The sequence below is a fragment of the Passer domesticus genome, chromosome 4 (genome assembly GCF_036417665.1).
Source record: "Passer domesticus isolate bPasDom1 chromosome 4, bPasDom1.hap1, whole genome shotgun sequence".
Taxonomy (NCBI): Eukaryota; Metazoa; Chordata; class Aves; order Passeriformes; family Passeridae; genus Passer; species Passer domesticus.
The window spans coordinates 63746841-63764370 of record NC_087477.1 but is presented as its reverse complement, the minus strand read 5'-3'; the positions used below and the strand labels follow the sequence as shown (position 1 = coordinate 63764370).

General features: G+C 34.9%; 1 long non-coding RNA gene across 1 annotated transcript in view; it reads left to right on the top strand.

The window, feature by feature from the left end:
- The first annotated feature begins 10245 nt into the window (after nucleotides 1-10245).
- Nucleotides 10246-17530, top strand: part of LOC135300055 (uncharacterized) — a 35584-nt gene continuing 28299 nt past the window's right edge. Inside the window, exon 1 of the long non-coding RNA XR_010361926.1 lies at nucleotides 10246-10509. This is a non-coding gene — a long non-coding RNA (uncharacterized LOC135300055). The remainder of the gene's footprint in view (nucleotides 10510-17530) is intronic.

The following is a 17530-nucleotide window of genomic DNA, read 5'->3' as shown; positions in this document are numbered from 1 at the left end:
ATGTAATAAGTTAGGAGAGAAATACTCATCAATAAGAGACAGATTGTATCAGAGAGATTGAAATATGGATGACAAATCACATATGCAGAGAAACATTTCTCATTGCTCCCCTTACAAGTAAACAAAAAATCCTTAAAATTTTGGATTTCCCTTTGGTAGGCTCAGCACTTTGTGTCTGAAAAATTAGTTTGACAAGGCATTTGAGTTTACATATGCCAGATGATGCTAAGTGGGCAATGAATGTTATTTCTGTCTTGGTTCATGTATTTTTAAAATACACTTTATTAAACACATCTACCTTTAAAATGGAAAATACATAATTTATAAGTGTATGTACTTATAATGGGAGAGTAGTAGAGCAATCTCCAACGAATGAGAAATATTTATTCTCTCTGCAACATAAAATTACACTTCTCCATGGAGGGATCTTCTCTTTCACGTGCCATATCATTGGCTGTCAGGACCAGTGCTTAGGCATCTTATACAGAATTCCTGTTATGGAGGGTCTGACTGTCTGACGTTTACATTTTCTATAGTGATACTGACCATGCACCTGATGATAGATGCAGACAACGACTCCTCACTCCAGGGAGATAATGCCCTGCAAGCACTACACCCACACACTTCTGGTTAACCTCTGACTTCAGCTTAGAAGAAAGAAAAGACAGTATGATGACTTATTAATTTCTTCATCGACCAAATATTTTGTCTTCTTAATTAATGTTTCATCGGTCCAATTTACATCATTAAACAAAAAAGTGTTTATTACTTTGTTTAAAATTATCTACTAAAGATGCTTCCTGTTGAAGGTGGAAACAGACTCAGAGGTGTCCATCAAAAGTATGAGGGGCAAAAACCTCAGGTCTAACAGTGTTTTACTATTAGACCTTAGAGAAAGGATGCCTACCACAATTAGAACAGTCAAACACAGGCTGCCCAGCAACACTGTGGAAACCATGGCCTTGGGGTGATGGACAGCCTGACCTAAATTAGTCCCCTCTGTGAGTGGTGGTTTCTACAAGATGACCTTTAGTATCTTTGACAGCAGATCTCATTCATTCTCTGAACATATTTATACCGTGGTCATTGCCATTGCATCTGAGTGCAAAAAGTGCTAGCATTCTGGTGATAACATGTAAATTTTATACATGTATACTTATATTTTACAACATCTAAAGAAGTGATAATAAAATATAAGACATATTAAAATAGATTTTTTTAACAGAAGTATTTCTTTCAACCAGTAGAACTTAGGTTCTTGTTTCACTGTCCTGCTTCCTTGACAGAGACCTCAATTTTCCCTAAATGTGTGTTCTCAAAAAATAAATCAAATCAGCTTAAAACTAACTCCTTTAATAATATACATAATGCTAAGAAAATCTTGATCTCTGTTAAAATAATTATACTTTTTTTCCGAGTAATAGAAACTGCCTGAGCTGATAAATTCATTTTACAACATTAGCAGGTCTGAAAGTCTTTAGATCTAGGTTTGTACTTCATCTAGTTTTTGGTGTCACACATACAGAAAGCATATTTCTGAGTCCTGGTACCTTTGGAAAGCCTTAGAATATAAGAAATAAGAAACACTGACTTCTTTAAAGCAATTATTCCTGAGACCTTACAGTGACTTTGCTGACAAATATTTGAAGATCATAAAAGGGAAAGAAAGAAGTCACTGAATTCTAATCAACATATCATCTAGTTGTTTCAAGAATTATTACTCTTCGTGCATTTGTAGGAAAGAAAAATACAGTGATGGTAATACTAGAAGAAAAGGTATATCTATTAAAAATCATTGTTTGAAATTTAATTTGTAAAGACATTATCACTATGCTTCACTTTCTGATTTTTTTTTTTTTGTTAGAGACTGAAATTTCTAGTTTTGCAAATAACATCTAATGTAGAATTAACTCTGTTACCACATGGAGAAATTCAAATTATCTTTCCCTTAGGAATGCAAGAACTCTGTGGGGAAAATGTAATGCACTTCACAAGGTCAAGAAATGGACCTATGTGAACCCCATGAGGTTCAACAGAGCCAAGTGCAAGGTCCTTCACCTGGTTTGGCAATCCCTGATATTAATACTGGCTAGTATTAATAGCTAGAAGCTCTGCTATTAGCTCTGCCAAGAAGGAATTGGGGGTGCTGAACTGAGCATGAGCAGATGTGCACTTGCAGCTCAGAAAGACAACTGCATCCTGGTCTGCATCAACAGAACTTGGCCAGCAGGGTGAGGGAGGTGATTCCTCCATTGTTCTGGTGAGACCCCACCTACAGTGCTGAGTCCAGCTCTGGACTTCTTAGGACAGGAAAGACATGGGCCTGTTAGGGAGCAGGGCTGCTGGATGGGACCATCAGAGCCTGGAGAAGAAAAGGCGCTGGGGAGATGTTATTTGTAATGTTTTGATACTTGAAGGGGCTAGTAAGAACAGTTTAAAAGAGTGTAGATTTAGATTAGATAAAGGGAAGACTTTTTGTTTGTTTGTTTTGGGTTTTTTTGGGTTTTTTTGTTTGTTTTGTTTTTTGTTTGTTTTTTGTTTGTTTGTTTGTTTGTTTGTTTTTTAGTGCGGGTGGTAAAACACTGGAACAAGTTGCAGAGAGGTGTCCGATGTCCTTTGACTGGAAATGTTCTTGGTCAGGTTGGATGATGTTTTGAGAACATAATAGGGGCTCAAGAAATGAGATTACAGATTATTTTATTCCTCTGGCATCAATCTCCAGAAAGGGATAAAACCCCTCCCTCCCCTTAAGGAGGGATTACAGAGCACAAAGGAAAAAATAAAAAAAACCAAGACCTGGAAGGCAATTAGTCCTCTCTGTTGGCAAGTGAAGGCTTATTGAGTGGTGATGGTAGCCCATACATTTTAATTAAAGATCCTAATGAAAATATTTTAGGTTTCGGTGTTTTAAATGGATGTCCCTGACAAATGCTGATATTTGGTCCTTAAATTCACACATCAATCCCAACCTTGGTAGAAACTCAGAGTGTGTGTACTAATGATGACGCCTTGAGAGGCTGATATGGAACAGGGACTAGACAGAGTTAAGGAAATAAAGTAGGTATTTATTATTAAAAGGCCTTAAAAGGATACACCTTGGGCAGTGCAAGAGCCTGGCCGGGGTTCTGCCCAAGATGGACAAACTGTCAAGAGTTTTCACACTTTTATAAGTTTTGGTCGATTTACATATTGTGGTTAATTGTCCAGTTGCAGCTTCAGGTTATGAAGTTCCAGCCTCCCAGATTGCTTTCTTCAATTCACCGTTGTTTACACTTTTTGGGCCTGAGGCTGTAATGGTGTCCTTGGTTCTTGGGCTGGAAAAGGATGGTTTTGTCTAACTAAACTGTGAAGAGAACTTACTAACACTTAATATGAAACTCAAAGTTACACATCAAGGCAGTACAGAATCTGAAAAATATGAAAGCTAAAACTTAAGGCATTAACTACTGTAGCCAATGCACTCCCTCATTGAATAATTACTAATGATTTCTGCTGTGGCACAAAATGGAATTTCTGAAGTCATGACTGGGAAACAACAAATAATCTCCAGAACTCACTCCCCACATAAGTCAGCTGTCTGGCCAGCTGGGAAAGCAGACAGGAGGTGGTATTTAACAATTGATTATTAGTATCTGAGTGCTAGTACAGCCATGCTAACAGCTGCTGTACCAAGCATTGCAAATATAACTGCTACTTTGAAAGCAGCTGCACACCCATTGGTGGTGGTGCTAGATATAAAAGATATGTTCTTTATGGTTCCCTTGAAGGAGGAGGATAAAGAGAATTTCCTTTCACTTGGGAGGGAATACAATACACCTTCAGCAGACTCCCACAGAGATATAAATATTCACCTATAATTGTTCATGCCACACTTGCTGAACTTTTGCAGAGAGACTCACTCCCCCAAGATATGAAACTGTAACAAAAAATATGGATGATATTCTGATTGGAGAAATTTCCCCTGAGGAGGTGGGGGAAGAGGCAACAGCAATATGGCAAGCAGTAAATAAAGCAGAAATTGTAATTCCATCTGGAAAATATCTGGGACCAAGTAGAGAAGGGCAAACTCTGAGTGAGGAAATTGAGCATAAAGAGGCAGTAAAAATTTTAACTGAAAAATTTTAAAAAATCAGGCACTGGGACCAGTACACTCACACACCCCTATTACGGCTGAATTGGGTTTCTATATTCTATTATAGCACATATCCTTGGTATGTATAGAAATTACCTTAATTTTTATGACAAATATGACTCAAATTAAAAAATATGGGTTTTCCCCTTAAATCTGACAACATTTAATTTAGTAGAAGTCTGACAAATGTTTGACCTCAAGTTAGTATGGTTTTTTTGTGTAGAATTAGTTGCTTCCCCTCCCTCCTCCTCACCCTTTTATTTTCTTAAACCTGAACTCACTTAGGGAAGGGTAAGATTTCCAAGTAGGTGAATATTTACAAGAATAAGTCTGGAATTTGCTTAATTTAAGGAATTTGTACTTCTGCACTTCATATTTCTTGTCCAGGATTTTATTCTAGAATTCTATTACATACATAAGAAGCAAATTATAGTTATAATAATATGCTGAGCAATGTGTGGAAGATCAACAGAAAGCTTGTATTTTTACCCTTTTCCTTTTGCTAATTGATCTATTTGAACAATATGCCTTTTTTTTTTCTTACATGAAACTTTAATTTTCCAAATCCCAGATAACCAAATTGGAGTAATATTTAATAGTGTACCTAGGTGCTTCTGTATTACCTATATTGTGATTCAGATTTTATCCAGAACTTTGCATTTACTGCATGAGGTTCTTACGCATGTTTAAAGCACCCATTGCTCTTCTTTTGGATCTGTTTCATTTCTTAATGGACCAATGCCTAAACAGAGAATTTCAATTGAAGTGACAAAAAAGCTTAGCTTTGGCACTTAACAAACTATAATTAAAGTGACACGCTATAGTCTCATGAACTTTGTTAAATCAATTAGTGACGGTTATCCTTACATTTTCTTCCCAAAATAGTGAAATAAATTCAAAAAACCATCAGCTGGTTGGTCAAGAGTTCCAAATGATACCTACTCCCAATCAAATAAATTTCTAAATTCCCATTGATTTCTTTAGTGTTAAAATATCCTACAATAATAAATGAGAAAAAATAGTACATTAAGCTTAACATTTGGCATTAAACTTTTGATTTTGTTCTTGCTAAATCTAGTGAATAACTATTAACTTGCATAGAATTAGATTTGGAACTGAGAAAAACATGGAGGATACAAGCACTATGATCTAAGTAATACCTAACTATTGTATCTAAAAACAAAATTTAAAAAAACTGACAAAAAAGTTCTTGGAGAATAAACCATTATATTATATCTATAAATGTATTCTGGAAATTGTGTTTTACAGTAGTTTCATATAGAGTCATAGTATAGCCCCATTAATTATGCTGTGAAGCAGTGAGAGGTTGAAAAATACGTATGTGTCTGGTGTGACAGAAATTACATTTTTAATAGTAACATAGAAGATAAAATTAGGTTTAAAAAGTCTTCACTGTTTTCTAGTCTCCTACAAGAGCCAATAGTTGGAGAAATTCTAAAACTATGAATTCAAATAACCCATAGAAGTTATGAAGACCTCCACTCATCCTTGCATATTTAATTAACTGTGTGAGAGAGTAATTTGGTAATCTGAGACATCTGGCAACCCAACAGGCATGTACAAATCTCATCTGCAGGTAGAACTGCTTCTTTGCTTTCAAATGACAATATACACTAAATTGTGGTATAAACATGAAATTCTGTCATTATTTTTTTGTCTTGTATGTGAGTAGGTACAAAGAATAAACGTGATTTCTTATTCCTTCTCCACAAAATCCATTTTTGAATCCCAGAACACCAAGTGATGGCACTTGAGAAAGTACTTGAGACAGGAATGGTATGCTTTATTTTTACTCTATGTTCCATTTTCTTTGGTGTTTTCATTATCCTTTGAGAGTATTCAGTATTACTAAAACCTGGGTCAAACATAAAAAAAACCCAATTGTAACATTGTATGCATGAAATCCAAATTGCAAAATGGGCTGGCACCATTTGGATTGGAATTGGATTTGGATTGGAGTTGGATTTGCTGCGCAGGAAAACCACCAGATTTAACCTAACATAAATATTTGTTTCTGCTCCTAAGGAAACAGAGTATGTTTAATATAAATAATAAATTATATTGAATAAGTTATAATCCATATTTACTATATGTAACATTTTTCATTTCAGAAAAGATCTTGAAGCTCTACACAATGATATGCAGTAACCAGAACACACTCATCTCACTTAGGCTGTGAATGAAAACAAAAATTCTGAGAGTACACCATGCCTCATAATGATAAAACCATGATACATCCTTAGATACATGATTATTTGTATGCTATTTCCCATTCTGTAAAGCGAGTTCTGTTGAATAAAACATAGTGTAAAATGTTTTTCAGGCAACAAGAAATTGAAAGGTTTCTGGACTGCCTATGAAGGAAGGCACTCTACTTTCAAGGACAGAAACTACTGAAAATACATTATGTTTGCACCTTTAAAGGAAAGAGGAACATCCTCTCCTTGATATAGAGCCTAAGTTTGGCATCATGCTCTGGTGTCAGTTTCTATGTATACAGAAAAGCATTTAGTGTATAATCATTAGATTCTACAGTCCTTCAGGCCATAATAGAAGAGCTGTAGTACAGAATATAGTTTTAATGTACTTTTCTTTCTGTATCTACTTAGTCAGTCTTATACATCCTCATCTGGAAAATAAGCATATGCAAAATATTTTTTTGTCTCCAAGCAATTCTCTTATTTGTGGATCATGATTGGAGTGCAGCCAAAAAACTATTTGTAGGCAAACAGATCTGTGGACAGCACTGGCTGTGTCACTTTTGAAATCTGCCATTTAGGACAAATCCTTCCAGAGGATATTCTTTAGAAAGAATGCTTTAGTAAAAACACAGATTTTGATCTCATGGAGCTGGAGAGCATCTGTTCAATATATTGCTGGAGAGTGCCCACTTCCAAATTGTATTTTTACTTGTTTGCAAGTAATTGCAGTAAGGTGGAACATTCCTCTTCCTGTTCAGAAATTAGGCCTACACCTGGCATGTTCAGTCACCTTGTATTCTCTGGGTGCAGTTGAGAATGAGTCCCCATGCATGCATTCAGGATCAACTATAATTTTCTGCCACTTAAATAAGAAAATAATTTCTTATTGCCTGGCACGCCATACCACAGGAAAGAGAGATAAGGAGCCCAGTTCTGTTTTCTTGTAATCAAAAACTTTGCAGAAAATGAGCTACAGCAGCATATTGGGCATAGACAACTGAGAGCCTCTATTGACTTTCATCTCTTGCTAGTGAAAACAGTAGGCAAAAAAGTAGGTAAAAAAATGGAACAATACATATGCATTGTCAGATCTCAGAATAAGTGCAGAACTGCAAATGAAGATTGCCTTGTCTTTGGGTTTATAACTATTATGTTTGATTTGGAAATAATTCTGAATTGATAAATATAGCCACATATTCATTCCTATTTTGCAGTACCATTTTTGGAAGTCAAACTTCTTTAAAGAAGTCTCTCTGGGAAAAAAAATATACCTGAAAAAATTAGATTATTCCATTTATTTTCCTAATTTTTGAGCATTTATTTATACTTCAATACTACATGGTGACTGTGGACAAATATCTGTAAACATGTGAGATATTAAGGAGAAACAAATTCAGTCTCGTCATAAATTTTTGAAGTCAGATAGAGTTTCTTGACATCAGACTCATAAATCAGCAATTGATCCAGAAGTGTCATGGCATCACTTTGGCCAGGAGCTGAGTTCAGTGCAAATGGGCTAAGTATGGAGAGCCAGGATGAAGGGGAGAATGCCATCAAGAACAGAGAATAAGGTGCTTTTGTGTGAACCACAGGTCAAGAATTAACCAAAGAGTTAAAAGTGAAAGAGCTGGAAAGGCAGATCACAGAATCATTAAGAACCAACCTGGCTGGTGGTTTGGGCTGACACCTGGTTTGAAAGACCTGAGAAAGAGGCCAAAGGAGCATGATTACATGGGCATGGAACGTGGCAGAGGAAGGCAGACTCACTGGGTGTCAGAGGCAGGGGACTGCCATGGCCAGACATGGAACCTGGCCAGAGCATGGCCTCACGGACACTGGGAAGGTGTCAGCAGACAGTGCATGTCCAGGTGGGGCAGGAGGTGATGGGGGAAGCTTTTTACCAATACAGACTCTATTCCCTACTTGTCTGCTTTGTAACAGTCATATTATTTAATGTTCAGATCTTCAGCTCTAGCTCAGACAAAATTAATTGTAGTTCATAGAAGTAATTTAAAATAGCCTGGCTAATTTTTTCCCCCATTCTTTGTGGTTTTTGGATTCCTGTGAAATGAGAAGCAGAAATTAAGAAATGCTTTGGTATGCAGTATTTTTGTGTTGCTGATATTCTGCAGCAATGAGATTCCTTCACAATCAGAAAATTACTTCCAGATTAAAAATACAATTGTTAGCAGTTCTTAAACTGTTCTTTTTCAAAGGAAGTTGAAACCTCCTTGAAGGTTTTAGAGAACTGTATCTTACATCAGTGAAGAAAACCAAAATTTTTTTATAAGCTTTTTCAGAAACAGACTGAATTTTCAAATGAAGTAGCTTACTTTTGTTAAACTTACACTTGAATATTGGAATATCATACTAAGTACAAATATCCTTATCACAGCATCTGGACATTTTGAGTCCAATACAGTGCATTTTTCCTTGATTTTGAAAGGAAAATAACATCTGCTACATCCTTATAATGGTTTTTTGGGAATTGTCATGTTAGCTTAAAGCATCTTGGTTTCAATTAATTAATATTTCCTTGTTTAAAACAAGAAAAAACCTATTTGTTATCTCAAATAACTGAATGCTGTGTAACTACACAAATTTTAACTTTGCACTTGCGTAAGTGCTGCTTGAAAAAAATGTTAGAAAATACAAGTCCTCAGGAAGAGACTGTTACAGCATTAAAACTTATCATAGGTTTCAGAAAAAAATGTTCAGATAATTTCACATCCATCACTCTGGCTGTGGCTGCTTTTTGCTTTTTTCAGGTGATTAGTGTCTACCAGAGAAATCTTATGGGTCCACCAGCCTGTTTTGAATAGTGGCAGTAGGATATATGGTTTAGAAGATGTGATTCTTGATACTTATATGAAGTCAATGGCATTTACACCTATCTGACATTCACAGTAGTTGAATTAAAATGCTACAGAGTGAATTCTGCCAGTTCCATTGGGTTTTCATTCACAGGTGATTTAGTTTACCTCAGTTTCAGTGACATTTGAACACACAGAAGTTTTAGTTCTAAGCTATATATATTTTTTTAAACTTACATAAGAAACTTACATTCATTTATTTTGTGCATACCCAAATGTACTTGATTTGTGGTAGCATTTCCCATGTCTTTTCCAGTGACAGCTTTCAGCACTCTGAATTTTCTTCAGCTGTCAGCACTTCTGTCTTCTGATATAAGATTTCAAATAGAAACAACATTAAGTTTGTATGGAGATGCAAAGTGGGGTCCATGAAAATATTTGGCTCTTGTCAAGGATTATTAGAGTGTAGAATTACTGTTAAATGTATTGTTAGAAAGCCATTATGTATAAATATGTTTTACAGTCTTTGCTTTATCTTATGAAGCCATGTTTTATATATGGTTAGAACTACCTTTGCAGCAGAAAACTTGTGTCTGTTCTTGTTTACATGGACACAGCCCACAGGACATACATTTGTGCCTTTTGCTGTTTCTCTTCTCTGATGATAAAGAGATGTGAAATCTTTTTTTTTATGCTGGAGTTAGTACAAGATATCAATTTTTCATCCTTTGCATGCTGTTATCTTTTCTCACTCTTCTTATCTTTTTCAGTTTCATTATGTTAGCAAGAGAAATAAAGTTATATGTCATTACTTTTCAAAAGAAAGCTAAATCATATTTTAGTTGAGCTTGTTTATTTGACAAGGTGGGGGACTTTTTTGGTTTTGTATGTTTATTTGTATGTTTATTTCTTTCTTTTTCTAATTTCTGCTGAATGAAATTGTGCTGGTTTCAGCTGTGGTAGAGGTAATTTCTTTAACAGTGGCTGGTATGGTTCTGTGTTTTGGATTTGTGCTGAACACAGGGTTGATAATGTAGAGATGTTTTTGTTCTTGCCGAGCAGAGTTTACACAGAGTCAAGGCCTCTTCTGCTTTTTTTACTGCCGTGTTGACAAAGTTGGAGGTACATGAGAGGTTGGGAGGAGACAAAGCCAGGATAGATGACCCAAACTGACCCAAGGGATATTCCAGACCACGTGACATCATGCTCAGTGTATAAACTGGGGGAAGAAGGGACAGTGAGAGTGATGGTGTTGGTCATCCCAGGTCACAGCTGCCTGCGATGGTGCCCCACTCTTTGGGGATGGCTGAATGGCTGAATTCCTGCCTGCCCATGGGAAGTGGTAAATAAATTTTTTACTTTGCTTTGCTTTTTGTGTGTGGATTTTGCTTTTTGTATTAAACTGTCCATATCTCAACCCAGAAATTCTTTCTCTTTTTACCCTTCTGATTATGTCCTTAATCCCACTAGTAGGGTAGCAAGCAAGCGGCTGAATGTGACTTTTACATAAAAATGAAATTTTTGTTCAGAGATTTCTGTATCTTTCTCTCCAAGAAAAACTATCAATCATAAATATGAGTGATGATCTTAGAAGGGGCAAACTAAGATGCAATTATTTCCTGGTCTATGATAGGATCTTCCAAAAAACAAATAAAAGTTGGTGACTAAACCAGCAATAAAACTCTTAAACAAACCTACGATTTCTTTCCTGTAATTGTAAGAATGAAGAGAACACACAATGACACACAGTTCTACAGAGTTTTTTTCAAATCAGTGTGACTATACACTTCCCTTGGAAAAATCCCTCATTTTACAGAAATATTCGTGATTAACACTTTACATATTTATTTATTTATTTCTTTATATACACACACACATATACATATACATGTATATATACATCAATGAACATAAGAAAATCTATGTTAGGCATAAAGTATGTATCTCTTGAAATCTCATAGAATATAATGTATATTAAGTATAAAACTTGGTATGATATGTAAAATATAATTTAAAATCAATGAAAAATTTTCTCAATGGAGCAAAATACAGATCTGGATCTAAGCCAAATTGATGAACTAAAATTTGTGTAAACTTAAATTTCTGCTGAACTTAAATATGTACATAAGACATTTGAATATTTGTATAAGAAATACATTTGAAATTTATTTTGAAAAATTAGCTTTTAGATATGTTAAATAATAAGGTACATATATAGCAATGATTATGATTGAAATATGGTCTTCCTCATATTTCACTGGCTGGATGCAAACAATACCAAAAACGTAGCACTTTATCAGACATAGAATTGAAAACCATTGGTTGATTAGATTTTTTATGAATTCTCTGATAGTCCTTATTTACACTTTATTTTTGCCATACATGTGAACTAAGGGAATAGTAATTTTTTTAAGACTCTGTTTGAGCCTCTGAAATGTTTATATATTTGTTTGCCTTCTTTTTCATTACTGTCACATTTAAACCAATTTTAGGGTTTGGATACAGGGTTAAAATTATGCTTTCCAGAAGTGTCCAGAGGAACTGTGAATGGTTTGAGAAGCTGAACAAATCTCTGCATAGTACATAACCTATCTCAGGTGCAGTTTTTAAAAAAGTATAAACAAATATGTATATGTATACACATTGAAATAAGGGGAATTTTCTTTATTCAGAGTATTCTGTTTTTCTATTTATATATAAATATTTACACATTAAAAATTGTAACATACTAATTATCCTTAAAAATATTCTTTGTCTTAACCACAGAATATGAATATGTAGTTTTAGAACTACAGAATTTTTAACATAGATAACGTATAATACTGTATTAAAAGACACTTGAAGTTTTTTGGTGAATTTATTAGTTACTTCAAAGACTGCATTCAGGAATATGAGACTGATATTTCAGAAATATTTCTCGATGCTCTAGAAATAACCTTCTCAACTTTCACTAATTTTTGCTACTAGACAGTGAATAAAAACACCAAATAATTGAAAGTCAATGAAAGAAAGAATATATAGGCAGATTGTCTAAGAAAATTTGGGAAAATTAATGTGAATAGATTCCAAGACTGAATAGGAATAAAGTACCTATAAATAGATCTCCATTTTGCTCTAAAGGAAGTAAGAAATCCTCCTTGTTAGTGATGTCACAGCTCTCCTGGAAAGATTTCAGGGTGGTGCAGCAAAACCTTCTCAAGCCTGCTCAGCAAACACAGTCTCAGGAGCCACACATGGGCAGTGTTTGCATATCACCACCCAGCAGTGCAGCAGATACTTGGAAAGCCTTTGTGCAATATTTTAAACTGGTTGATCAAGTCTCATCTGTGTTGGTTTGGACCGTGAATATACAGTATTGGTAACTATACTGATGAGTCAGACTACAAAGCTGTTAAAACTGTAATCGGACTAACAGTAAATTATTGGTTTCATATGAGGCATTTTCCTTTTTGTTGTAGCAGGACTTTTGAGTTTAGCAATTTACATAAATAGAAGGACATAATTACTATATTCAGATTACACAGTAAATATGTTCAATTGAGGTATACAATAAAATAAAAATAGTATACTTTTTTCTGCTGTTTTTTTTCAAAGATAGGTGTTGAATTTTAGCTACTCCTTGCCATTTACAAGAATTGCTCCATTAAACTTACTAACTCTGACTAGATGTGTTTGAGAGTTGTATGAGTCTTTTAATGTTGTTTGAACATCTTTAGGAAATGCACCAGTGTATGAATGCACAGAAGCAAAGAAATACCATTTTATAACTTTTGGAAAGATTAAACGCCAAGAGTTTCATTAAGCAGAGGAAGGATCCCAGAGGAACAGAAACCCATTTGTTTGAACAAAACTAGAAGGTGGACTGCCAGGTTTGCCAGCTAAGCATTTGCACCTGGCTGACAATATGTTAATACAGATGGTATCTAATGCAACATTTGGCCATGTTCTACATTGGCTGGAATAAAATATTTTTCTTTGGGACATCAAGTTAATATTTTAGCTTCATTATATTTAGGATAAAACCCACAATGTTAAATAAATTAATTGACATAAGAGCTACATCTATTCACATCTTTCTTTACTAGAGAGCACAAAGAATCCATCCAGTCATGGAAATGCAGATAAGGGACTAAGTCATTTATCAAGAATGACTACTTCATATATGAGGAAAGCCTTTGTTTTCCATTATATTTATTTATTGCATTATTATAAAATAGAAAAAAAAAAAAGAAAACCACAGACCTGTTTGTTTTTTAAATTTTCTAGGTCTGTCTGGGATGGAGTTAATTTTCTTCATAGCAGCCTGTGTAGTGCTGTGTTTGTGACAAAATGGTATTGATAACAAACCAGTGTTTTATCCCTTGCTGAACTGTTTTCACAGCACCAAGGGTTTCCATTTCTTACTGTGTTTTGCCTTCTTCCCTTGCCTCTCTCCAGTGAGTAGGCTGAGGGGGCAAGAAACTGGGAGGGACACAGTGGTGAAGACTGACCGCATTTGACCCAAGGGGTAATTATCATATGCCTCCACACTGAGGATACTTTTCCAGGATAACCTTTGCTCAGAGAGCTGGGTATCAGTCTGTGGGTGGCAAGTGGTAAATGGTTGCCTTTGCATCTTTTTTTTTCTTTACTTATAAAACTGTCTTAATCTTGATTCTTTTTCCTTTCTCAGTTTTTTGCTCTTTTGATCTTCACCCTCTGTCATGCTGGACTGGTTGGTACATAGTCCAAAGGGTTCAACCCACTACACTAACCAGACCTTTACATATTTGCAGTACACAAATCTAAGATTTTTATGCCATTTTTGTATTTTTTTAATTAATTTGAAGGGTTTCTTAATTTTATTTTAATTTTACTGTGTTATTCTTACCTCTAAGCATCCCATACTTTAACACATCTTCCTGTCAGGACAACTCCAGGTTTCTAATTGCTCCATTTCTCTGAGGCCTTAAATCCAATAGATAAAATAATCTGCCATTTACTGTACAGTTATTTACACTGAATAAATGTTTTCAAATTTCTGAAATGTCACCTATGTATGACAACAACTTAGTGGTCCTACTTCAAAGCAATTTATCTTTCTCTTCCTAATGCAGTTTCTTCCCTGAAGTAAACCCAGTGGAAGCATAAGATACAGTTCTAATTGTTTGACAACTGTTTGATATATCAGATATAGGATGAATCTTCTTTTGAACATTGATTCCCATGTCAACAGACAAGAATGTCAATAAATTAAGTCTCAGTTTTTCAACATATAAATAAAGTTCCTGAAAAAGTGCTCATTTTATTTTCTAGGATTTATTCTGGTTTGATAGGTAAGACTGTGAATATTCAATCATTTTAGCAATAAATTCTTGGCTTGATATGAAAAGTTAGGTTACCCTTGCCCATAAACACAGTTTTGAGTAAAGCAAACAGACTAGCTTAAAATACTGCTGAAGTGATTTGCACCAGGAGGTGTGTTTGTGTGTGACAAACATCTGAAAAAAATGGGCTAATAATATTTGTTCTTTATTTCTTTGTTGATAGTTCATTCTTACTTAATTTTTCTTCTGATTTTAATTAAAATGGAAAGTTTGGATTCATTCACTGAGGCAAAGATGTTCTTTGGGAGCTAAAAAGATTTCTCCAGGCGTTGAAATATTGATATACTGAGGTTTTACATGTACATGTCTGTGTAAATCACATATCTTTTATATCACCCTCTTCTATACTGCCGTTACATTCCTGATGTTTCCATCTGCAAGATTTTTTTGGAAGCCTATTGTATTTTAAATTTATGAAGGGTACTATCAAAATTAATCCAGATACTTCTCTGCATCATTCAGAAAACTGGGTAAGGAGAGAGAAGAGACATAAACTACCCCCTTTAGATGTATCAAGTGCTATCACTATGGAACTAATGAGCTAGCTGAATGCATTAGTCATTACAAATCTGAAGAAAAACCTTGAGGACATATTCAGTATTTATATTTATTTCAGAATATTTCAGGAGCTGACAAACAGTTGCACTACAATTGGAAAGCAAATTGGCAGAAAGCTGGGAGCACTTCAAAGAACTTCTGCACTCAGAGAAGCTGTAGCAGGAAGAATTAAAGTTTTGTTTTCAATTTCCTTACAAAATAGGTTTACACAAAAGCAAGTATCAGTGTAGCAGGAATGTATCTCCTCTCTGAACACAGTCAGTACAGCAGCTGATTCATGTATCATCCTTCTATTTCAGTGCATGCATTTTTGGAACATTGGGTTGACTACTACATTTGAAATAGACCAAGTATCGTTTTAACTATCTTGTTTTGGAGCAATTACCTTTTTTTTTTTTTTTTTTTTTTTTAAATGAAAATAATAGATGTGACCAGACTGGAAAGAAATTGACATTTCTACTCACCCATCCTCTCCTCAGTTAACAGCAAAACCATTTACATTGTGTTTGCAAGTCTCTGTATATTCTAGTCTTTTTACACAAACTACAGTTTCTCATGCTATCAGGGGCAAAATGTTTACTTGAAGAACGAACTGAATCTGTTGGGTGGGATACATGATATGAAGCAATTCAGTAATTAAATAATTGTTTCAAAAGTTCCATGAGACCTGATAAAGAGAGACCAAGAAGTTAATTGCAAAGGAAAAAATTCAGTACTAATATAAATTTGAATGTGTACAAAGATTTCCATGGAGTTAAATTCTCCACTGAAATTTCACTTACACATGGCAAGACTCCACAGAAGAGAAATTGATGTCTAAGCTGAAATCTGCACGCAAGAGAATTTAAACAGCTCAGCAAAAGGAAAACCATTTAATAGCATTTAATTCTCAACATAGCTTAGGCTAGAGATTGTTCCCAAGGCAGGTCAGTTGTGATAATCTTGTTTTAAAGGGTAAGAGAACTCAATAGTATGGATAAGGCCTATTCTGTGTTCTTTATTTTTCTAGACAGATTTTTTTCTTGTTTACCCATAATGAAAATTACACCTGCCTAGCCCTATGGTTTCTTGTCAGTTTTGCATAATCAGCTAAAGTCCCAGTCTATAATATGATTTTGCTAAGATCTTTGGATCTTAAAGATTTCTTAACTGTGCTGTTAATAACAGACTTCAATGTGTGTTTAGAATATAGTCTTACATGTTTTGGTGTGATCCATAAAAAACAGAATGGATTTCTGTTTTTTATTAAGATAATAATTACAGAGTACACTGCCTAGTCATTCCTCTGATACAAAATTAATCTCTTTGACACAGTCTAATATTGACTTTATTATTCTTTGTTTAATATTGCCCATGTGTATTTGCATGGTAACAATCATTCTTACTTACACAGCATCAACAATAAAACAAACTTTTATGCAAATTTGTTATTCTGGTTCAAAATATTACTGAATAAAAGGGCTTATTAAGAAGAAATCTGTTCTTATGTATAATGTAACATGAAAAAAAATATTAAAGAGCAATAGAAAGCAACCTGACATGAATGCCTTCTGAAAAATACTCTGTAAAGTTTAAAGACCATTTAACTTAGAGATCTGCTACAGCAATCCTGCACAAACATATGTCATGGGAAACATTCTAGTTTGAGAATTCTTCCCTATTTTCTGAATGGTAAATCAACAAGATTTGGCAAAAAACTAACTAACTGTAATTTGGAAAGAAGAATTTTGAATAGGAAAATGAAAGGCAAAAAGGGCCAACGATGTCCTGGAGTGCATCAAGAAGAGGATTGCCATCTGGTCGAGGGAGGTGATTGTTCCACTCTACACTGCAGTGGTACTGCCCAAATTCGGCGTTCAGTATTAGGTACTGCACTGTAAGAAGGACTTATTAGAAGCTATTGAAGAGTGTCCAGAGGAGGATGACCAAGATGGTAAAAGGTCTCAAGGGCAAGACTTACAAGGAGTGGCTGAGGTCATTTGACTTGCTCAGCACAGAGAAGGCTGAGGGATGACCTCATTTCAATCTATATCTTCTTTAAGGGTGTCAGCAGAGGGTAGGAATTGATCTCCTCCCTCTGGCAACCAGCAAGAGGACACAAGCAAATGGAATCCAGCTGCATCAAGGAAAGCTTACATTGGCCATTAGGAAAAGTTTCTTTACTGAGAGGGTACTCAGTCACTGGAATATATCCCCCAACAAAGAAGTAATATTATCCAGACTGTCAGTTCAGAGAGAATCTGAATGATGCTCCCAGTCCTGTGCTTTAATTTTAGGTAGTCCTGCTACCTAATTTCTGTGTTTGATTCCATCAGAACTCAAGAATATATATAATTGCATACAGTTTTATGTAGCCATGTATGATATGGATATCTATGCTAACAAAGTGTTACTTATAAAGTATTTTATTGAAAAGAAATATGAAAAATATAAAAAAGA